This window comes from Eleutherodactylus coqui, chromosome 11, assembly GCF_035609145.1.
Source record: "Eleutherodactylus coqui strain aEleCoq1 chromosome 11, aEleCoq1.hap1, whole genome shotgun sequence".
Lineage (NCBI taxonomy): Eukaryota > Metazoa > Chordata > Amphibia > Anura > Eleutherodactylidae > Eleutherodactylus > Eleutherodactylus coqui.
The window spans coordinates 87740430-87765204 of NC_089847.1; the positions used below are offsets into that span (position 1 = coordinate 87740430).

General features: G+C 45.3%; 1 long non-coding RNA gene across 1 annotated transcript; it reads right to left on the bottom strand.

Annotated features, from left to right (window-relative positions):
- Positions 1-4236: 4236 nt before the first annotated feature.
- Positions 4237-8310, bottom strand: LOC136582143 (uncharacterized). Its single transcript, XR_010787143.1, has 2 exons — positions 7580-8310; positions 4237-7384 (listed from the first exon to the last, which is right to left on the bottom strand). It is a non-coding gene; the product is annotated as an uncharacterized lncRNA (long non-coding RNA).
- Positions 8311-24775: the final 16465 nt, after the last annotated feature.

Genomic DNA, 24775 nt, shown 5'->3' on the forward strand with positions numbered 1-24775 from the left:
GTTGTACCACAAACAATGCCTGAAAAAAGAAGGCAGCTTACAGCAACCCCATGTATCCTACACGCTGAAGGCATCAAGGTTAATTCAATTCTATTGAGTGATTAACCCCTTCCCGCCACAGGGCTAACTGTACGTCCTGGCTCCCTGGTAGTTAACGCAACAGGACTTAGTTACACCCTGTGGCTAGCGCAAAATCATAAGATCTCGTGGGAACCGGCTGTTACCGATAGCTGGCATCCCCCTGCAACAGCCAGGGTGCATCGGGACAGCAAACCCTGCTGTTAAATCGCGGCATGTAAACAGGTTCACAAGAGGGAGCGCACTCCCTCTGACATTGGACCCCCAGGTTGGACAGGGACATAAAAAGTGTAAAAAATGATATAGTAAAAAAAACGGCGCACTTTCCTGTATTAGCATAACATTTTTTTGCAATTAAAATCCCACATATTTGTTATCGCCATATCCGTAACACGTACAATAAATTGAACACGCTTTTTATCCTACACGGCAAAAGGCTTAGAGAAAAAAAAAAAAAAAAAGAGGCAAAAGGCTTTTTTGCAATTTTGCCTCCTAAAAAAATGCAATAAAACTGACACAAAAAAGCCACATGGACCCCAAAATGGTACTAATAAACACTACAGCTAGTCTCGCAAAAAACAAACCCTCACAGCGCTCAGTCCATGGAAAAATGAAGTTATAGGACTTTGAATGCAGCAATTTAGGAAAAAAAAATTAAAATAAGTTTTTATTGCGGAAAAGTGGAAAAATCTAAAAGAAAATATATGAATTTTGGCATTGTAATCGTACCGACCCACAAAATAAAAATGTATTGTGTCATTTATGCTGTGAAAAAAATACTGTAAAAAAAAAATTATAATTTAACGCAGAATTGATGTTTTCTCTCCCGGATATAAAAAAAAAATCTAGAATAAACGTTTTACAATATAGTATCATGTACCCCCCCAAAAAATAAAAACTTAAGTTCGCCATGCAAAGAACAAGCCCTTATACAGCCGCGTTGACAGAAAAAAAGTCATGGCTTTTGAAAAAAATCGTTGCGTCTGTCTGGCTTTGTCCTTAAGGGGTTAAACAGATACGTTACATTAAAAAGCGTGGATGAAGAATAACAGCGATCCCCACTGAAGACGCCATATATACTGTGATCCATGTAGTTCACAGCATGCAAGGGGGTTCACAGAGGGAGTACGTTCCCTCTGATATCAGCCCTCCGCGATACAATTTAAAAGCAACCCCTAAAAAACTGAAGCAAAGTGCTTTTTTTGTTTTGCCTCCCCCCAAAAAACTCAGTAAGTAATCAAAAAAACCTTCTGGCTTTTGAAAAGTATATCACTGTGTCCTTTGGGCCAAAATAGGCAGCATCCTTAGAAGGTTAAAGCTAAATTATACCTGACCAGCAAGGAGATACAGTACCCTGGAAGGAGATACAGTACCCTGGAAGGAGATACAGTACCCTGGAAGGAGATACAGTACCCTGGAAGGAGATACAGTACCCTGGAATCTTGTCTGTTCCCATCAGATTTTGCTACTCTGACCAATACATTATAGTCAGTGGGCGTGTGCCAACTCATTAGATCATACAGTAACCTGAATTTCAGATGTAGCATTGGATGAGACCAGAATACATGTCAAGAAGCAAAATCAAATACAACATTTCAAAGATTTGCAGCTTTCAGGTTGTATTATGCCACATTTTAGCATCCCCATTACAGCTGCAATGCCCAGACTTTTTGTAGGAGGCCGTGGCATGGCGGCTGATGCCACGATAAGCCTGTATTCTAGCCACCTGAAAACTTCCAGACTTGTATTTAGTAAACAATGTACTTCATAGTGATCAAGTAGAAAACTGTAGCAGCCGATTACACACGATTCCACATCTGTACAATGGTTTCTTTTTTGCAGTATTCTAAAGGTAAAAGTGTGGTAATGTTATGTTTAGGTACCTTGGTATAAAAGCTGTGAAGAACTTTTTGGAAAGTTTTATATCAAAGTAGTCTCCCCAATGTAATAGTTGGCCTTACAGATGTTAAACTACACTGCCCTGTTTGAGGGTAGCACAATATGAGATTACTCGACTCTGTTAAGGCCCTTTTTACAAAGGCCAACAGTCTTTTAACTGAATGCACGAGCGCCGGTCACCACTAAGATGGTCAGCGCTCGTGCAGAGCATTTCAAACATATCGACTTGACGCCGGCGGCTCGCCCAGCACTTTACCTCTTTTGGGGCTGAGCGGGAAGCATTTACACAGAGTGAGAAGCCAGCGAGCCAACAAGGTTTAAGCTAACTGAAAAGTCAGCTTAAACAATTGAAAGACAAGGTGAGCAATTTTTTTGAATTCACACTGAACAATTATTGCTGAAATTCGTTAGATTGAATTTAGGTGTAAACAGGCCTTTAGTCTCAACCAGCACAGGCATGCTAAAAGGTGTATTTTAAACCTGTGAGCCCCAATGGGGACACAAACCAACATCAAGTGATGCAAGGTGCTGCATAAAAGATGAATACCATCATTGTTCGCTAGGATCCATTCACAGATTGCAGAATTGTTATAGTATTTCCACAGCAGGAAATCCCCCCCCCCCCCAAATGTACACTGTTTGTGCAGAATTAGCGCCCCCCCCCCCCCGATTTAAAAGGGAAAATCTGCTGCGCATCTGCGCCAAAATCCACAGCGCAAAATATACTGACGATTTTGGCGTTGACCACAACAAAATATGCAGTGTGAACACTCTTACAGTTAAATAAGCGTGATCACAGAATCCAGCAGGGACGTAGATATGAATCGGCTTTAGCGAAGAGCGCTTGCGGCAAGCCTCAACAGCGACGACTTGGGTATATAGGGTAAAGCACTTCTAAATACAGTGGACATGACAGTCTGCTGTATTCTCTGATCACGGCTATAAAAACTCCCCTTAAGATGCGTTTAGACTAAATGATTATCATTCAAATTTGAATAATCCAGCATTTTGGATATATATTTATTTGAACGATAATCATTCAGCGTTAACACAACAAATAAGAATTCATTCAATTATGGTTTATTTCATGCAAACGCCAAAATAATTGTTGGCTCATTCCCCAGTCACTGTTCAAATACAGATCGTTCGGTTCTCATTCACGGGTACAGCTCAGCTTTCGAGGTTTATTTTCAACACCCAATCTTTTTGCTCCCTATGTGATAAACCAGTATCAGCTGTGTGACTGCAGCTTATGTCCCTAAACGAACGCCCACAGGTATTGGGTGGCCGGAGCCACTGCTGTCAGCCAATCAATGTTTCAGCTGAGAGTTGAAAGCATATGAGCAATCTTTAGTTAATACCGTAGCAATCGTCTTCTCTAAAGTGTAAAAACTAGAGATGAGCGAGCGTACTCGGAAAAGCACTACTCGCTCGAGTAATTTGCTTTATCCGAGTATCGCTGTGCTCGTCCCTGAAGATTCGGGTGCCGCTGCGGCTGACAGGTGAGTCGCAGCGGGGAGCAGGGGAGAGCGGGCGGGAGAGAGGGAGAGAAAGATCTCCCCTCCGTTCCTCCCCGCTCTCCCCTGCAGCTCCCCACTCCGTGCCGGCACCCGAATCTTCAGGGACGAGCACAGCGATACGCGGATAAAGCAAATTACTCGAGCGAGTAGTGCTTTTCCGAGTACGCTCGCTCATCTCTAGTAAAAACTACAAGAAAAGAAAAAAAAACACCCTTTAGTTCATCGGTCATAGCAACCAGTCACAACGCAGTTTTCAATTAAAGCTGCCCTGTTATTGTCGGCTCTGAGCATTTTACTAAACACTTCGGATGAGAAGCATGAAAACTGGTACTTAAATGGCAGACATGTCCCATCAATTATTCCTGCTGTTTCCACACAAGTGATAATCACTCACTGAATGTAGGTGGAGTGAAGCGGAGATCACAGTCAGTCATTCACAGATGAACTGCCTGTTCACACGGACAGAATTTGATTTTTATGCCTGCATACTGAAAGCCAACAAGCCATTCAGTGTAAAAAGGGCCCTAAGAAAAAGCTCATTGCCAAAAATGTACACTAATGTTCTGCTCAGGCGTATTCTGAAACAAAAATGTCCCGTAACCCCCTAAAGGCTGTTTACATACATCAGTTAACAGGTTCACCAACACAACCACGTACAACACAGTACTTACCAAATCAGGTTTAACCCAAGACGACTCAGGATAAAAGGTTATAATAACGCAAGTTGAAACAAGCTGGATTTCGATCAAGAACTGAGCTTTTATTAAAGAATGTGAAAAAGTTGGTTTGTCAATAAACCTACAGAGGGGTGAACTCAAGGGTGCAAATATGAAGCATTCTAATGCAAGTTCTGTAATGGAAACCACTTAGGACTTACTATACAATTGTATTCAGTCAATACACACTAATCGCTCCACAGGGTCAGATAGTTACTAGCTACTGAAGTACAACGTAAGCCCAACATTACACGGCAACCCCTGTGGCAAGGAACACTCGGCACAAACAATGCAGGATTCTGACCATCCTTAGAAAGAATGCGAATTACATCTTACAAATGCCATTTCTTTCACTCGTCTGAAGTTTGCAGTTTATCGTTGCTTTTGGAATTTTTAGCCATTACATAAAAAGTATATCTAATTGTCCTTCTGTTTCTATTACAGAGAGCAATAGCACTGCTTTCACGTAGGTGCAATTATATGGCTGCATTATTATGTGCCACAACCCCATCCAATCAGCTGTAATCCTATATATTTGTGGTTATTTATGCTGGGGTTACCCATTAAAGGTCAGCAGACTTTAGAGTAATGACTTCCAGTGCAAAGTGTTTCTTGCATGTTTGTTGAATAAGGTATTCACTGATAATTTGTACAAGATTAGTTTAAGTCTTGTTAATGGGCGATATCCTGAGTACAAACTCATTTTAAGAAGTGTTATATTCTGCAAGAATTGTATATGGATTTTCTATAATGTGACGACTCCTTTGACAAGTTTTAGTAGTGCTTTTAAGTAATGGTGTTTTATGCAGGGAGCTCCGCACTCCTGGCTGTAGAGAACGCCTCGTGGTAAGTTAATAGCTCACTCCTTGGTCCGTGTTCCAGGGGTATTGGGGGGCTTGGATGAGTTTTGATGCTTTTCGGTTATTGCTGGTAGTAGTTACTGGTTGTAGACTTCCGTGTTTTATGTAGTAGTTGCGATTATGTAGTCATGTTTGTGTTATTAGGATATTTCTGTGTTTTAATGTTGGAGTTTTATTTGTCTTTTATTTTAATGTATAGTTTTATCATTTGATACCTCATTCAGCAAATATACCCACACATTTGTTTAGCTATGGAACGCAGCTATTCACCATAAATAAACACAGACGCTAGGTGACCTCGTCAGCGAGGTCTGGAATTAACCACAGGAGGCAGTGAGGAATCAAATCAGCGCTCAACAAGTACAAAGCACAGATTTGGAGAACATACATACAAGCGATGTGCTCATCCGGCACACGGAAGCTATAGGATTATTACATATGTAGCACATATTACAGCAGAAGGCGCAATTCATCAACAAGCTGGGGGGAAAAAAATAGGCAGAAATATACAGAAAGATTCCCTTAAATACAAAAGTAGTCGTGTAAGCATTTCCAGCCTTGTACACAAGATTTAGCATCGGTACGGCTTTCGCACAAGTTCTTGACTTTGGTAAAGGCACTGCTCTTACATAAAAGTTCTTAACTTCTCTTCAACGAGCAATTGACAGTTCAGCAGCGTAAATGAACTCAATAGGATAAGGGCGACACTAGACGCTCATCTTTATTAGGGGGATAGGGCATCTGATGATAGGCAGGAACCAACGAGTCCTTCCACTGACTGGACATTGGAACACAAAGGCATGTGTAGGAAAGACCTCTTTCTCATAGGGTTACAACCCAAGCTCCTAAGACAGGGGCTCTATAGATTGTCTTTATTAACGGCCCAAAAGCTAGGACATATGACGATGGATCAGCAGGAACAACCAAGGACTCCTTCCACTGACTGGACAATGGGACTTTGGGATTCGGAAAACCACTGGCACATGTAGGGAACACTTCTGGCTGTCAAGGTAAGGACCCCAGCTCCTAACGGTACACTGGACTGTCGTACTTCACAGGCTAAGGTATGCATCATCTAAGGATCCACTGTAGTTCTTGGCAGGAACACGCAGCGCTTGGCATGTGGGTGTGTTCTGTAAAGAATCTAAAAATAGCCATTTATAGCCCCTCCCCCCACCCACAGTATAGCACCTTCCCTATTCTGCTAGCTACCACCCATAAGGGATTAGGGCGTATTTAAACTGCAAACCATCCCCTCTCCTCCCCCATTTAGATAGGGCCGTAACTATACATAATTAATTAATTGGGATTTTCCAGAAAACCACCATTAATGACCTATAGTTGATCAGCTAGGACTCCCATCATTTGGGGCCCCAGCTGTCAAGACCACAATACGCAAGGGTCAGAGCGGAAGCTGTTACTCTGACCACAGTGTAGTGGTCGGCGCTTGTAACTGCAGGTGCAGCTCCCATTGCTATTAACAAAAGCTGCGCCTGTAGTTACAAGCGCCGGCAGCTACACCGGGTCAGAGCAGCAGCTTTTGCTCAGACCCCTGTGTACTGTGGCACTGACCTCATCTGATCAACCATCAATAATATTTTACTAGAAAACCCCTTAAAGGATGTGTTCACATTTCCATCTAAAGTATAGTTTTTTTCCCCCCCACATTCCGACAAATAACGGTGTACTGAACCATCAGATGCCAGACACCAGCAGTGCCCGACACGGGAAAAGGGGTTTCATAAGCCAACAGAAAAAAAAGCAGCGCTTTTATTTTTTTCAGCCCTTATGAAAGAAAACCCAGAGAGACTCCTAACGGAGCTATGAACACAGCCCAACTGCCTTCTAGAACGGGACCCCCATAGTAAATCAGATGCTAAAAATATACCATAATCAGATGCCTGTATAAGCCTTCTTTAGAAGGAACGAACGGTTAAATTTACAGAGCTGCTGACGGAGCTTTAATTTTTCAGCTTAAGACTTCATTTAGTTGAATATACCTGTAAAATAAAATTAGGAGAAAACTCAATGTCCTCCACCCCCCTCCCAACCCAACCCCCAAAAAAGTGCTGGTCTCAGTTGGTAAATGCACACACTGCCACCTAGTGGAAACATTCATTATACATTCATTAGGCACAGCCACACCCTTCCCCAGCATATACATAACCTCATGTCCATCAGAGCCACATTCGGACCGTATACCCCTGTATGGTGACAGTATGTCAGGCTGGGCTTCTAGGCGACTCCTGCGCTCGGCAGTACAGGCTTTCCTACAGATGAAGCATATTCCTGCATCTTCTCCTTACAGATCCTAAGAATCATAAAAGGACCACATACATGTAGTACTCCCCGTTACAGAGCAGCCCACCCGTACTTACTGCAGTTGCTCCTCGCTATGGCCAGCCCTTCACTAATTAACCCTCATATTGAGCTAACATGCCTGCCGTGAGGACCCCTCACTACCCCCTCATATACTCACCACAGCTGGAGCTGCTCATATACTTACCGTCCCCCGTCCAAATAGCACTGCTGCAGCTGCTACAGGTGCTCCTCTTCTTCTGTTCTTCCTTCTTCTTCTCATTGTCCGCCCGGCGTACAGTCTCCTTATATAGACACCCCAGCACCTTCACCACAGTGTCGCAGTAATCCCTCCGCCGAGCTATTAAAAAATAGTCCCCGGCTGACTCATCTGTTTACTCGCTCCATTCGCTCTGCCGTGCTTTGAAACTGTATGAGTGACACTGACATTTGGATTTAATTCCTCCTACATTATAAATCCATCGGACTATCGCTTATAATGAATGCGGTCGTAATGGAAATTTCTAGCACTGCTGGAAAATTCTTTACGCATGCGCACCTGCTTCGCAATATTTTTAAACGCCTACTTAGAATTCCTGTGCCGATTTGTTAACTGTGTACACAAAGCAAGAGAATACGAAGAAAAGAGTGATACTTAAAGATACTTTAATGGGTAAAGAGCCGTGTATGGTTTAACTGCGCGTAAGAATACATTACATGAGTTCAGCCGGCGGAATGATTTCAGTTTGCATTACCTCATCGGTACTGTGAATTACTAATCAGGCGGATAGATATTCAGTGTGGTGGGTGTGTAGATCCGGCGGATACTGGTTGAAACTGGTTCTTGCTGGCTCCTGACTAAACAACAAAGATTTTCTAGAGCGACACTCCCTGATTCTGCCATAATAATGTCATGTTAGATTAGAAACTGAGCAGACGGGGTTGTGCCGGTGAAGTGGAAAATAACTAGAAGATGAAGTTATTAAATAGTCGTGTAATGTATAAAGGAATTATAAATGTCAATAAAGAAACAAGAGGGGGGGGGGACATGAACTAATTATCCATATGATATAAGGTGATAAACATATGGCTGCTGAAGGTCCTACAGTAGAATCCTACAGGGGACCGCTGGCTCATTCGCTCCGGCAGCCTGTTTAGGCAAGCAGAGAACTCCTTGTGTCTTACACATTCGCGGTATAAGCGAATAAGAACGACTGAACGGGCGCTGTTCACCCCGAATGATAAGTGAACACGCCAACGATGGGTTCAATGCCTGCGTAAAATGAACGACAAGCAGAAAGCGAACGATCATTGGGCGTTCATTCGCATTTTTAGACTGAAAGTTTATCGTTCACTTTTGCTCATTTGAACGATTTTTTGAAGATAATTATTCCACCTAAAAGCCTCTTGAGGCCGCTGCCACACGGCTGAGAAAATAGCGCGACATTTGTGCGTTGCTCATGTACGCGACTCCATTCAAAAGAATGGGGTTCATATTCGTGCCGGATTTGTGGGTCTCATAACTTACAAATCTCATGCGAGTTTCTCGGCCGCGTGATGCCGCCCTAAGGGCGCGGTCACACGAGCGTAGGCGTATTTACGCAGCGTTTAATCGCCGGAAAGAACGTTTTTCAGCGATCATGACCAGAGCTAGAAAGCGTATTATCGTTTGTTCCTACTTTGCAAACTATCTTTTCGGCCATCGAATATGCGTTGGCGCGTATTTCGGTCGCGTATGTTCCGTCTTTTTTTCGGGTTGCCGTTTTTACGCGCCGTAAAATCGCCCGTGCGAACGAATACATTGGAAACCAACGCCTCAGATGGTCACGTTTATACGATTGGGCACAAAAACGCGCCGTTTATGCGCTCGTGTGAACGCACCCTTAGGGCACGTTCACATGTAGCGGGAAATTGGCACCAAAAATCTACACCGTTGCTGCGGATTTTCTTGAGGCTTTTTAATGTGAATCCACATACATTTCATCCCTCCAATCAGGCTCCTTCACACTGGCGAGGGCGATATCGCGCTACCTACAATGGGAAACCCATGGATGTGAGGCGTTTTCACGTGGAAACAGCCTCGCTTCACTGTGGGGATGAATGGAATCCCCGCCGTGGCGGAGGATCGTGGCGTTATCCCATTGTTTTAAATTGCGCTTGTATAGAATGGGCTTGTAAACATTTTCCATTTTTGCGCGTGCAAAAAAAATAGGACCTGCTTTATTTTTGTGCGCATTTCCGCACCAAGGGTCCCCATAGAAGTCTATGGGATGTGCGCAAATGTATGCAGCATTGGGCAAGAGGATGCGTGAAACAGTTTGCAAATCCGTGAAAAGAAGAGCACATTTGAAACTCATTAGGGTATATAGCCATGGTAGTGTCTTGTGCACAAAAAAACATGCCCTGCTTACACAAAAGGTACAGTAAAATGCGCTAATACGTGCGCAAAATAGCCTCATACATAGCGCAAATAAGTTGCGCTGAAACGTGCGCATATGCTTGTGTGACGCTGGCCTAAGAGAAGCATTATACATGTAGGTTTTCCTATGGAGGTAGTTTGTAGGAACGGTCTATTTTGTGGCATAGAAAGTTCCAGAAGTACCGTGCATCTTGTGTACGTGCTCACTGTTGTCTCATGAGTCGCTGGAAAATTCCACTCTGGCTGCATTCCCTGCCAGTTCCTCCCTTCCCCCTTCTTGCTGCAGTGAAAAACAAGCTGATCACGTTGCACCCTTCCTCCAACCCGGATGTTACCGCCCTATAAAGATTATATTCCAGCTTTAACCGCTTTGTGACTGTATCGCTCTCCGTGTTCGGCTACTTCTAAGCTGATGGTTGATTTTGTGACTTTTCAAATTGCGTAATAGATATATAATGTCAACATGCTATTCCTTTCTATCTGCTGCGCTCCGTGCTGCATCTGAGGGTGCGTTCGCACGAGCGCAGCGTATAATCGCCGGAAAGAACGTTTTTCGCCGATCACGACCAGAGCTAGAAAGCGTATTTTCGTTTGTTCCTACTTTTCAAACGGTCTTTTCGGCCATCGAATATGCGTTGGCGCGTATTTCGGTCGCATATGTTCCGTTTTTTTTTCGGGTTGCCGTTTTTACGTGCCGTAAAATCACCCGTGCGAACGAATACATTGGAAACCAATGCCTCAGATGGTCACGTTTATACGATTGGGCGCAAAAACGCGCCGTTTATGCGCTCGTGTGAACGCACCCTGAAGCTGTTTAACATTCTTTAGGCTGGCTTCACAGTGTGCGTGCAATATGTATTGACTTTAATGGGTTCATTCACCTGCACAGATTTTCCAGTTGCACAAAAAAAACCCCAAAACCCAGCACACCCTTATTTACCTGCACATTTGCGCACCAAAAGCCCCCATAGAAGTCAACGGGGATGTGTAAATGAGCGCATAATAGACTAGGAGATGTGTGAAACACTGCGTAATGGCGCAGGAAAAAGAATACATCATGAACTCATTAGACTAATTAGCCATGTCAATGGCTGGGAGCACTGGTGCTTTTTTTTTGTAGCATGCAAATGTGTTGCACGTGCAAAAAGTGCAGTAAAATACGCCGATGTGCGTGCAAAAAAGCAATCTTTGTTAGGCAAAGAGGCGGCACTTATGCGTATGCAAATACGCATCTACTTGTGTGAAGATGGCCTTAAGTGATTAACACTGATCATTTGGTAACAATGGCACCTGTCAAGGGGTGGGATATATTATACCCAAATAAGCAGTTCTTGAAGTTGATGTGTTCAAAGCAGGAAAAATAGGCAAATGGTACTTTACACACTGCAAACAGTGAGTTCAGGTGATAATCATCCCTTGTACACGTGGCCACCGACAGGGCACTGAGTGACAAATCGCTCACCTGTCAGAGCTGCTTGGTGACTGTCAGGCTGTGTGAAGAAGAGCAACCAACGCCTGGGTGACTCCTGTTTACTGTGAGCAATTGTGGAAAATCACATAACAGTGTACAATTATCACCTCCTACACCTCCTTTCCCTTAGGGCTCCCACACACTTGCGTTTGCGTTTTTTGTTAACGCGATTGTCAATGGGACTTTCTAATGTTAAAAACGCAACGCAGCGCAACTTGCGTTTTGGTGCATTGCGTTTTTAACATTAGAAAGTCCCATTGACAATCGCGTTAACAAAAAACGCAAACGCAAGTGTAAGGGAGCCATAGGGCCGCACTCAGCCACATGATTTTTTAGAGCGTTTAGCGTGGCGTTTCAAACGCCACGCTAAACGCTGCAAAACACCTCCATTAATTTCAACTGGGCTTTTCAGACAAGCACTCAAGTGCAGCGTTCCTAATGCCGCATTTTTGTTAGCGCTATCTGTTCTATTTTGGGGCATTTCAGCGTTTTTAAACGCGATGCGCTGCCCATCTAAATTAATGGAGAGCGTTTTTAACTCTGTCAAATGTTTTACTGCGTTTTTGAACGCAGCGTTCTATGCCACCCGGAGGGAAAATGAATGTGGTGACATAATCGGGTCCAACTGCTGCAGATCTTAGTCTACTGAGCAGGGATTGGAGATCAGCTTGGGTTCATGGTCGCTATTTAATTTGACTCCCATCCACTATGCTACAAGTAAGGCTGCATTCACACGAATGTATATCGGCTCGGTTTTCACGCCAAGCCGATATATGTCGTCTTCATCTGCAGGCGGGGGAGGATGGAAGAGCCAGGAGCAGGAACTGAGCTCCCGCCCCCTCTCTGTCTCCTCTCTGCCCCTCTGCACTATTTGCAAAGGGGAGAGGCGGGGCGGGGGTGGGGCTAATTCTCAGAACTTAGCCCCGCCCCGCCTCCTTTCATTGCAAATAGTGCAGAGGGGCGGAGAGGAGGCAGAGAGGGGGCGGGAGCTCAGTTCCTGCTCCTGGCTCTTCCATCCTCCTCCCCCCCCTGCAAATGAGGACGACGTATATCGGCTCGGCGTGAAAACCGAGCCGATATACGTTCATGTGAATGCAGCCTAACATAGAACACAGTATGTAAGGCCGCAAAAGGATACAATGTCCATCCAGTTCAGCCTATTACCCCCAATGCTGATCCAGAGGAAGGAAATGAAAAACCCAATGAGGCAGAAGCCTACTTTCCCTATTCAAGGGAAAACTAAAACTTCTTGACTACAATTTAGCAATCGGAATACACCCCGGATCACCGATCCTTCTGGAGTAATTAAAGGGGTTGTCCCGCGCCGAAACATAAAAATTTTTTTTTTGCACAGACCCCCACATAGTAGTACACAGTAAAAGCGCATCTATTTGTTCGTTATTTTTTTTTAAAAGGCTCTTACCTGGATCCCCGTTCTGCAGCTTTGAAGAATCTTCTTTCCAAGATGGCGCCACTGGTCTTCTCCCATGGTGCACCGCGGGTCTTCTCCCATGGTGCACCGTGGATGTTCTTCTCCAGTCTGCGCTCCACGTGACGGAGGTGGAGCTACGTGATGACGCAAAGAAGAGGGAGGAGCCAGGATGCAGCTCGTGAGCCCGGACCATCCAGAAGAGGAATCTTCAGTGCGCAAGCGCGACTGTTCGTGCGACCAGAGGAGAAGTTTGGTCGGCGCCATGGAAACGGGGACGCCAGCACTGGAGGGGGTAAGTATATAACTTCTGTATGGCCAATATTTAATGCACGATGTATATTACAAAGTGCATTAATATGGCCATACAGAAGTGTGTAACCCCACTTGCTTTCGCGGGACAACCCCTTTAATGATTATAACATATAACATTGTATAGCTCAAGAAAGGCATCCAGGTCCCTCTTGTACTCTTTTACCGAGTTTGCCATCATCATGTCCTCAGGCAGAGAGCTCCAAAGTCTCACTGCTCTTACAGTAAAGAACCCCCTTCTATGTCAGTGTAGAAACCTTCTTTCCTCTAAATGCAGAGGGCGCCCCCTTGTTACAGTCACAGTCCTGGGTATAAATAGATGATGGGAGAAATCTCTGTATTGACTCTTGATATATTTACACACAGTTATTAGGTCGCCCCTCAACCATCTTTTTTCTAAACTAAATAATCCCAATTTTGATAACCCCTCTGGATATTGTAGTCCGCCCATTCCGTTTATTACTTCAGTTGCTTGCCCTTCTACCCGCTGAAGGTCTGATATGTCCTTCTTGAGTATCGGTGCCCAAAACTGTACACAATATTCCATGTGTGGTCTGACCAGTGACTTGTAAAGAGGAAGAACGATGTTCTCATCATATGCCCCTAGACCTCTTTTGATGCACCCCATGATTCTACTTGCCTTGGCAGCAGCTGCCTGACACTGTGAGCACAGCGGAAGTACTACGAGAATCTGCGTCACCACCCAGCGCCGGCGCGCCATGAGACACTCACAGCGGATCCAGAGAGGTGAGTATAGGGTCTCTGGGGGGACTCTCGCTGCGATATTTCGAATGCGGAATCCGACCCGCCGTGGACAGGAGCCCTCAGTGAAACCACAAGTGGTCTTGTGGCCGTGTGAGCCTGGCCTTATGCTGAGGGATGTAGTGTTTATACTTGCCCTTGTATCAGTATACCGGAAATTTGGCTGTCTTTTGTGATTTTCTGCAATGCTTTTTCTTTTTCAAAAAGTTCCAGAGCGGGTCAGAAACGCGTCACCAATAAAAGCCTTACTCTCGCAAACCGGAGTCTATATTTTTTAGTCCACAGCATCGCCAGATATTCTCCTTTCCTCACTTCTTCTGCTATTCTACTCTCAAGTCCCTGGCTGGATCCTGTGCAGAGAAGGTTGCAGCTGTGATTTTAGTGTTTCTAGTTGTTGTGCACCTTATACAACCATACCAGGTAAGCACAATTTATTCTGGGATCAATCAATTGGAACGCTGTTCCCCCTATCTTGGAAGATATGGCCATAAAGTAGGGAACTATGTAATACAACTCCTCCCAATGGTGCCTGGTCGAATTTTTTTTCCTGGACCTGCAGGGTCACTTTAGGCCCCCTGCACATGGGTGGAAATTCTGCGGCGGGATTTCCCGCAGAATTTCCGCCTGTGGCCGCTGCGGTAGGATTGCATTAGAAAACACAATCCTAGGCAGACGGCTGCGATTTGTCCGCGTGAAATCACACGCAGAAAGCAAATTGCGGCATGTTCCATTTCTGTGCGGGTCTCGGAGAGGCCTGCACAGAAATGTCAGTAGTGCCGGGCCGGCTCCGCTCTGCGCATGCGCCGGCTGGTCAGCAGCTGGCACATGACAGAGCCGGAGCCACGGGAGCAGGTGAGACCCGCGGGTCGGATCCCGCTGCGAGAATTCTCGCAGCGGGATCCGACCCGGCCATCTGCAGGCGGCCTTAATGTTATGACTGACCAAGGTATGGCAAAATTAATGTAAAGGAGAACCCATTTTTACACTGTAATTTTTGTGACAGGCAATAGGCATATCTGTACCACTGGAAAATGTTTGCACTGCTTGGATAAGATGCCACCAATCCCTTCAACAAAGGAGAAAAACAGCTTAAACAGTGCCTGCATATTACATTTGTGTCCTTAAAGCGGTTCTGACACACAAAAAAATTTTTACTTACCTTCCCTGGCCAGGACCGATCGCATCTTCTTTGGTGGCTTCTAGAAGCAGAGCTGAAGCATTCAAAATGACCGCTTCCTGCTCTGCTTCGTCCGTCAGCCACTTCCAAGGTGGACGGATGGGCCGCCCACAGCAAGCACGTCACAAGCAGTCCGTCCTGGCTGAACTCCCGAGTGCTGCGCATCCGCAGTGGAGAGCGGCCTGTCCTGACTCCTGTCAGATGGCACCTGTCTTCTGCGCACGCGCGAATTCCCGGAGGGGGCGGCTCGTCAGAGGAAGAAGAATAGCCTGCTGGGAGATGACCTCGCTGCACAACAACAACAGGAAAAAAGGTAAGTATAAGATTTTTATGCTTTAGCAGCCATTAATCGTGGGTTTCCTGTGTCCATTAGGCAGACCAGGGAACAATGGCTGCTAAAGCATAAAAATCTGATTTGTGTCAGAACCCCTTTAAGGCCTCTTTCACACGGGCTACAAAATCGCACAATTTTGTAGCAATGCAACATCACTACAAAACGCGTGTATGAGAAGCCCATAGTTTCTATTGGGTTCTTTCAGGCTACAAAACATCTCTCATGTGAAAGAACCCTTTCCAATCCACTGTCTGACGTCTAAAGACGTTCTGATTGAAGGCTGTACAGCTCCGATGTCGGATGACGTCAGGCAGGATATTCTTACTGTATATTACTGGCCGCTCTGTTGACGGGGGCCTCTCCAGCATGTCCAATACCGCAGTACTGGCTCTAGCCAGCAGATGGCGCCATTGTATAATGGCAGAAAGAAAACACCCTAGGAAACCCTGAATCCAAAACTGGATTGCAAAGGGTTAATAATTAGAGATGAGCGAACGTACTCGGATAAGCACTACTCGTCCGAGTAATGTGCTTTATCCGAGTATCTCTCCGCTCGTCCTGAAAGATTCGGGGCGCTCCGCTGCTGACAGGTGAGTTGCGGCAGGGAGCAGGGCAGAGCGGGCGGGAGAGAAGGAGAGAAAGATCTCCCCTCCGTTCCTCCCCGCTCTCCCCTGTAGCTCCCCGCTCCGCAGCGCGTCCCGAATCTTTCAGGACGAGCGGGGAGGTACTCGGATAAAGCACATTACTCGGACGAGTAGTGCTTATCCGAGTACGTTCGCTCATCTCTATTAATAATGCAATAAAGTATTCTTTATGACGTGAAGTTAGGGCTGGTGCCTTGGTATCTTTGCTTTTAGGGCTTATTTAGATGACCGTATATCGGCTCGGTTTTCACGCCGAGCCGATATACGGTGTCCTTGTCTGCAGGGGGGGGGAGGAGTGGAAGAGCCAGGAGCAGGAACTGAGCTCCTGCCCCCTCTCCGCCCCTTGCCACTATTTGCAATAGGAGGGGGCAAAACAGGGGTGGGGCTAAGTCTCGCCACTTAGCTCCGCCCCTGCCCCGCCCTTCCCATTGCAAATAGTGGCGAGGGGCGGAGAAGGGGCGGGAGCTCAGTTCCTGCTCCTGGCTCTTCCATCCTCCCCTCCCTGCAAACAAGGACACCGTATATCGGCTCAGCGTGAAAACCCAGCCGATATATGGTCGTCTAAATAAGCCTTTATACTGTCATTTTTGTGACACAATTTTTATAATTAAAAAGAAAAATATTTTTATAAGTGGCCAAAAAATGTAGTCCATTATAACATGTAATCAGGGGATCGGGGTCCCAAGCAGTGGACAAGCGATAATCTGCTATTGGTGACCAATCCTGAGGCTGTCACCAATAGTTTTGCTCCTGAAAAACCCCTTTAAGTCCAGGTGCTGCTTGACAATTAGTGATGATTTGTATGTGGTTAGAGCAAATCACCTCAGTGTGTAAAGGTGCCTATCATTGAAAAGGCATTCAATATGCTTTTTTTCTTCATGCCCCTTTAGCATTTCACCCAGGTTATTTTTGAGAGGCCAATACTATACATTTAAATTTTCCTACTATTTTATACTTTTTATATTTATTGGGCTATCCCATTTGCATGCTGTCACCCTGGGAAGTTAGCACTCACTCTGTTAGCGTGACTCTTTTCTTCAGTCTGTGCACATGCACTCCCATAGAGAACAGTGGGAGTGTGAGCGCCCAAAGTGAAGAAAAGAGCCACGCTCATTAACTGAGCACCAACCTCTGGGGTGGCAACATGGGAACTGGAAACTCGGGAAGTATAAAAAGTACACTGGACCCCTTGGGACCTGTCCTGCAAGCACCATAACTGCTTTTCCCTCTAGCTGTTAGGCCGCCTACACACGGGCGGATTCGTATTGCTGAATCTGGGGCGGGCATCCGTCTCCGGGTTCCACAGCAAATATTGTCCATAGAATGCTATGTAAAAGGGATTCTTCATGCACACAAGCGGAAACCAATTGTGGTTTCCACTAGTGGAGGAAAAATCGCAGCATGCTCCATTTTTGAGCGGATTACATGCAGTCAATGGAAGCCGTCCGACCTGTGGCCCTTCCCCAGTTGACATTGTGAAAAGATGGCGAATTTCACGTCATCGTTAGGCGATAACGCTGGAAAAGCAAGGGTTTAAAAAAAAAAAAATCTGTACTGCCCATGTCCAATGGCGAGCCGTGCAGACCATCCACAGTACAGATGAATAGAAAGAAAGACAGGTACGCATGTGCACCGTTGTTGCCAGGGCCGAATTCTGCATGCGAAATCCAGCTCTGCCGTGTGCAGGCAGCCTTACTGACATTGTGATCTTGATATATCTGTAATACGGAAGTTCTCTTGGTTTCTAAAATGTAAACACATTAAGGGTGTAGTCAAAACCACTTGTTACAGCTTGTCTCATGCTAACAGCTGGATAGTAACACAGTAACTCTTTGTTTATAACCTTTTTGAGTCACACGCCTCTCAACACAGCAAATAGGAAACCTACAGGAAAGAACTTGGTCAGAGAATCACGTGAAACCGTAAATTTGATATCTTATCGTAAGTAAGGTTTAAAGGCCATGCAAACATTTCTGCATGCAAAATCAATACACACATATGTTGCTAAGCCCCTACAGAAACAAATGGATCACCGTTACTAGTGGGGTATCACAGGCGTCAGTATTTGGCCCTATTCATTTTTAAATATTTATTAATGACCTAGTAGAAAAATTGCACAATAAAATATCAATATTTACCTATGTTCCCAGAGAGTGGTAAGCAGGCTACCCTGCCTTCTGATGGCAACCTCCCACCTTGCCAGTCTCCAGTGTACTGGGCAGCGTAGAGCAGCCAGGAAGCCCTGCTGCCGGGACTCTGCTCTGTCCACTGGAGACGTCATGCGTTCTACCATCTAAGCACTTGTGCCACACTGATAACAGCGCATGCATCTGTCTCCAGCTGGCAGAGCTGGAGGCGTCACTCGGCGAAAAAGGGGGCGTTTTTTGCAGAATAGGTAGGGAAAGAATCCAGACCGCTGCCAGAGAGGACTACCCATCGGTCAGCCCCGGGCCAATTTGGATACAATGACATAATAATGTGACTGGACTCTGTATATGACCATCTTAAACTCTAAAGGCCCATTTAGATGGGACGAATGTCGGGCAAACGATGCCCGAAACTCGTCCCCGCATGTACTAGCTCACGTGCTTTTGCATAGGAGTGGGTATTGTTGCTTCACAGCAGGACGGCTGCAGGAGATTTCTCTCCTCGTGCTCCTCCCCCCCTCTCCATTGACTTAACATAGCGGCCGTTCAGTACTGAACGGCTGCTATTTACACTCATCGCTCATCGTTCAGGATTTTATGCAGTTTAAAATCCTGAACGATGAATGATGAGTATAAATAGCAGCTGTTCAGTACTGAACATCCGCTATGTTAACCCTTTGCAATCCAATTTTGCATTCAGGGTTTCCTAAGGGGCTTTCTCTTTCTGCTATTATACGATGGTGCCATCTGCTGGCTAGAGCCAGTACTGCGGTATGGGACATGCTGGAAAGGCCCCCGACAACAGAGCGGCCAGTAATATACAGTAAGATTACCCTGCCAGACATCTTCTGACATTGGAGCTGTACATCCTTCAATCAGAATGTCTTTAGACGTCAGACAGTGGATTGGAAAGGGCAATGAAGAGGGGCGGGGGAGAGCGAGGATAGAAATCTCTTGCAGCTGTCCTGCTGTGAAGCAACGATACTGGCTCCTGTGCAAAAATACGTGAGCAGGTACTTGTGGGGACGAATGTCGGGCATTGTTTGCCTGACATTCGTCCCATCTAAATAGGCCTTTAGAAACCTATTCATAGATAGCTCTTTATGCAGAAGAAGAACTAAATACTGTATATATTGAAATATCCGAACCTCTCCTTTAAACAGAACGATCATTTAAAAAAAAATAAAAAATTGCTGGATCATTCGACTTTGATAACACTGGGGAACACAATTTTTGGTGACTGAGATGTTGGAACTTTTTTGAGGTATTTTGGGGTCATAGATTCTGAAAATAGCATTAGTTTTTCTCCATCAGGTCTGCCAATCAAAAGCTGAAAGTACAAAGATAAATCTCAAGAAGCCTTGAACACTAATAAAACTAAAGTTTCTTCATTAAGATGTCGCTGAAACTACATTTCTGTGATTTCCTGCGATGAGATGTTCCTAGACATTAATGCTGGATGTTTCACCAGTAGTCCGCCATCATATGTGTATCCCATCGTCCGCAGTCCTGTTCTTCCACGGTCACCAGTAGTTCGCCATCATGCGTGTATCCCATCGTCCGTAGTCCTGTTCTTCCACGGTCACCAGTAGTCCGACATCATATGTGTATCCCATTGTCCGCAGTCCTGTTCTTCCACGGTCACCAGTAGTTCGCCATCATGCGTGTATCCCATTGTCTGCAGTCCTGTTCTTCCACGGTCACCAGTAGTCCGACATCATATGTGTATCCCATTGTCCGCAGTCCTGTTCTTCCACGGTCACCAGTAGTCCGCCATCATGCGTGTATCCTATTGTCTGCAGTCCTGTTCTTCCACGGTCACCAGTAGTCCGACATCATATGTGTATCCCATTGTCCGCAGTCCTGTTCTTCCATGGTCACCAGTAGTCCGCCATCATATGTGTATCCCATTGTCCGCAGTCCTGTTCTTCCACGGTCACCAGTAGTCCGCCATCATGCGTGTATCCTATTGTCTGCAGTCCTGTTCTTCCATGGTCACCAGTAGTCCGCCATCATATGTGTATCCCATCGTCCGCAGTCCTGTTCTTCCACGGTCACCAGTAATCCGCCATCATGCGTGTATCCTATTGTCTGCAGTCCTGTTCTTCCATGGTCACCAGTAGTCCGCCATCATGCATGTATCCTATTGTCTGCAGTCCTGTTCTTCCATGGTCACCAGTAGTCCCCCATCATATGTGTATCCCATCGTCCGCAGTCCTGTTCTTCCACGGTCACCAGTAGTCTGCCAGACAGAAGTGAGCATATTCTCCACAAGTTCCCCTGAAGTTTACAGCCTTATAGTCCCCAAGGAAATGCTTTACAACCGTACAACAAAACGACCGCGCACGCGCCTCAAAGTTGTTCACTCAATCTTGGAAACGCTGATCATTGAACTTTTATGAGTTCCCGGATTTGTCATTCATCGCATTTACCTGCTTCTAGCTTCTCCATGCTCACCGCAGGAATGTTCTACGGTTGTAGCCGAAACACCTTCAATTCCTCTTCAACGTCTTTACAAATTGTTGCATTAAACCAAGTGTGATGTCAGCGGTGGCGATATGTACCATATGTACTAATAGTAAGCAAGTTCTGGGGGAAAAATAAAGCAAATATGACAAAAATAGATAATGACATCAGGAATATCTCAAAAACTAGAGCTCCTAGAACGAAATAGATGGTATTTTCAAAATCAGTGGCACAAAAATAAGGTCTGAAATTCCAGGCACCATTTAAATTTTTTTTTTGTTCCCCAGTGTAATCGTTCAATGTAAACACAGCCGATTGAACAATGAACAATAATTTGTTTACTTAATATTTATTTCATGCAAGCATGAAAATCATCATTAGTTCGTTTGCTACTGGTTCAGCCTAAATACCGGGCTTTCAGTCGATCTCCTTCACTAGTGCAGTAAATGTGAATGGGACATAGGACGATTATCGATAAGAATTGATCAAATTCCCTTGCTACTGCGGGAACTTGAACGTGATCGTCCCGTTTAAATGCCGTTCAGTGTAAGCAGCAGTCGTTCACTTCTAAACGACTGTCTGCTTACTGTGAATGGAGGCAGGCGGGGTAAGAACGCTCCACTTCCACGCCAGCAGCGCTGTGAGAGATGCCAGTGATACTCGCTCCTGTGTAATGACATCGGAGCAAGCATTACTGTGACGCGCTGTCAGGCACTGTTTGTCAGCGAATGACTAATTTTATTTATATTTTAATGAGGTTACAACTCTTCTTTAGGAATGTGTTTTCTGAAAATGACCTATTATATAAATCAGATTTTTGTGTTAATCATATTCTTGAAAAATTTGGGGTGATTTTATTTTTTATTTTTGATCAGAGTCTGTATTAAAAAAAAAGTTCCTAAAATCCTGCATTTTTTACATTGACCACAGAGCCTAATAATTGGACTATACTCCCTGATCTGTAGAGAAAGCTTTGCTGCAATCATCTCACTAACATCATGTAGATAACATAGGAGCCACCATTGTGTGAATGGCCTATGAGGCTGCTGTAAAGCATACCTACTAAATGTAGCTCAGGACAGATGGCTGCTCCCATTGTTGTGTTTAGACAACAGAATAAAAAATCATACAATCAGAAAATAAAAACATAAGAAATGGAGATGTTTCACCCTAGTTTTAATTAATTAAAAAATGGTGATATAGTCTCTTTAAGGTGGTCATACTTATAATATAGAAATAGGTTGATGTTTGAACAACTATGGAATATACAATCTTCAGGTTATTCTGATACATATATGCACACTTTAGCCCATATTGGCCCGTACAGTTGTTGAAACTAGTCATACACATTCAGTGACATTGGGCATGTGTATGGAGAGGTCAGGAGGAATATCTGTCAGATGACAGTGATTGAAGGTGTTTTTGCACCTCTACTTTACAATATTCAAGGGGTTTTCAAGAGAAAAAGTATTGGTGACTTATCCCCAGTCAGCCGGATTCTTGCCCGATCATAGGGCTGGATTCACAGACAATATGTTTCACCACTTTCTCTTTTTTTTGCCAGATGATGCTCAGCCATATGTGTATGTGTTCTGAATGGGGAGCAGCTTATCTCCCTGAGAACAAAAGGATCAGGCAAGTTGAGATCCGACTAATCAATCCTCATCTATCCCAACATCTGCCATCAAGGGTGAATCAGAAGCCTGCTTACATATTATGTGGTCCACCAGTCCCATCGAAATCGGTGAACCAGCCAATATATATTAAATATGTGTGAACAGCTTTAGTTATTCCTAGAAACAACAAAGAACATTCCAGATTTTCTGACTCATTGGTAAGAGTGGAAAACTACTAGCATAAATAGCTCTGTAATTTAAGAAACCCAACATTGCCACCTAGTGGACTGATCTTGCTTCATTCATTTTCCCCATTCTGTGTGAGTAATGCCTCAACAACACTCACTGAATACTGAAAACAAATATACCAGATTTTAGTAGGGGCCCTTTAACATGGGACGACTTGTTGGATGCAGATGCCCGACAGGTCGTCCCAGTGATAATTGTTATTGTGCTTTCACACAGGAACGAGTATTGCTAGTAAATGGAGGTGGAGCCATTCACAGTAAGCAGACACTCATTCATAAGTGAATGACTGCCTGTTTACAAAGGTCGATCCGTCGTTCAGTTTTGCGCTGGATATGGCACCTTCACACTTTAGAATTTTGCATCGCTACTTGTAAGCTAAGACAGCGCGTAGAACTTACACAGAGGAAAGAAAACTTTAGGGTGGCTTCAGACGAGCATTAGCACACATACGTTCGCTGCAGCGTATTTGCGCATGAACAATGTTTGAACAGCCAGATAATCAGGGTGTTGTGCATATCAGCGCTTATTACTGTGGGGACACTGCTCTTTCCTGGTTCTTCTCCAACCTATTTGACCGCTCATTCAGCGTCTCCTTTGCTGGCTTTACCTCCCCTCCTCTCCCCCTTACTGTTGGGGTCCCCCAGGGCTCGGTCCTTGGCCCCCTCCTCTTCTCCATTTACACAGCCCCCATTGGGCAGACCATCAGGAGATTTGGCTTTCAGTACCATCTCTATGCTGATGACCCCCAGTTATACACCTCTTCCCATGACATCACAGCAACATTCCTCCAGAACGCCACCGACTGTCTGTCCGCTGTTTCTAACACTATGTCCTCTTTCTACCTAAAACTGAACCTCTCAAAAACTGACCTTCTCCTGTTTCTGCCCTCTACTAACCGACCTCCTCCTGACATCTCCATCTCAGTGTTTGGCGCCACCATAACTCCTAGACAACATGCCCGCTGCCTTGGGGTTATATTCAAGTCCGATCTCTCTTTTACCCCCTACATCCAATCTCTCTCCTGGAAATGTCAGCTGCACCTCAGGAACATCGCAAGAATCCATCCCTTTCTCACTGTGGACACGCTAAAACAACTCACTGTTGCCCTCTGGCTCAATCGACTCTCGGCTCAATTACTGCAACTCGCTGCTGATCGGCCTCCCCACACCAAACTCTCCCCTCCTCAATCCATCCTGAATGCAGCAGCAAGGCTCATCTTCCTCTCCAGCCACTACTCAGACGCCTCTGCACTGTGCCAATCACTGCACCGGCTGCCCGCTAAATACAGAATTCAATTCAAACTCACTACCCTCATCCACAAAGCTCTCCGCAGCACTGTGCCACCCTACAGTGCATCCCTCATCTCAATCCACCACCCAGCCCACGTCCTCCGCTCTGCTTACGACATCAGATTAAGCGTCCCTTTAATTCAAACCTCTCATTCCCGCCTCCAAGATTTCTCCAGAGCAGCACCAGTCCTCTGGAACGCGCAACCCCAAACTATCTGGGCAATCCCTGACACACATAATTTGCTCTAAAAACGCACCTTTTCAGGGAGGCATACCATATTACCTAAACTAAACTCCTCTGTACTCCCCCTGATAATATGCTCCCTGTCCTACTGACTGCAATCCCTGCCAGCAGCAATCAACTTCCCCCTGCAGTCATACCGATGCAGCCACTATATGGCTCAATTTGACCATTGTCTATGTGTATAGCATCCCTCACTCTCCATCTCGCCATACCGTGCTAATCTCCAGCCCCTTCGTATCACCCCATTATTTGTAGTATGTAAGCTCGTTGGAGCAGGCCCCTCACCCCTACTGCCTCCATCAATTGATTACTAAATGTTTTGTTTCTGTTCTCCCTGATCTGTAAAGACCCTTTTCAGACGGGACAACTGTCGGGCAAACGATGCCTGACATTCGTCCCTGCACATACTAGCTCCCGTGCACCTGCACTGGAGCTAGTATTGTTAGCTCTCAGCGGGGAGGCTGCTATTTACACTGAATAATGAGCAATCAGCTCATCATCATCCATCTTTTATACTGCATAAATGATAGACAATCAGCTGATCACTCATCGTTCAGTGTAAATAGCAGCCGTTCAGTATAAAGCAGCCACTGTGCTATGTCAGTGGAGAGGGGCGGGGGAGAGAGAAGGGGAGAGAAATCTCCTCCGGCCGCCACGGCCCCCCTGCTGGCCTCTCTGTGAGTGAGCCAGCATTACTAGCTCCCGGACAACAGCATGGGAACGAGGACACACAGGGACGAGTGTCGGGCATAGTTTACCCGACCTTAGTCCCGTGTAAACCAAGCTTAAATGCTGCAGACTATGTTGGCGCTATATAAAGATTATTATTATTATTACTTTTTGTA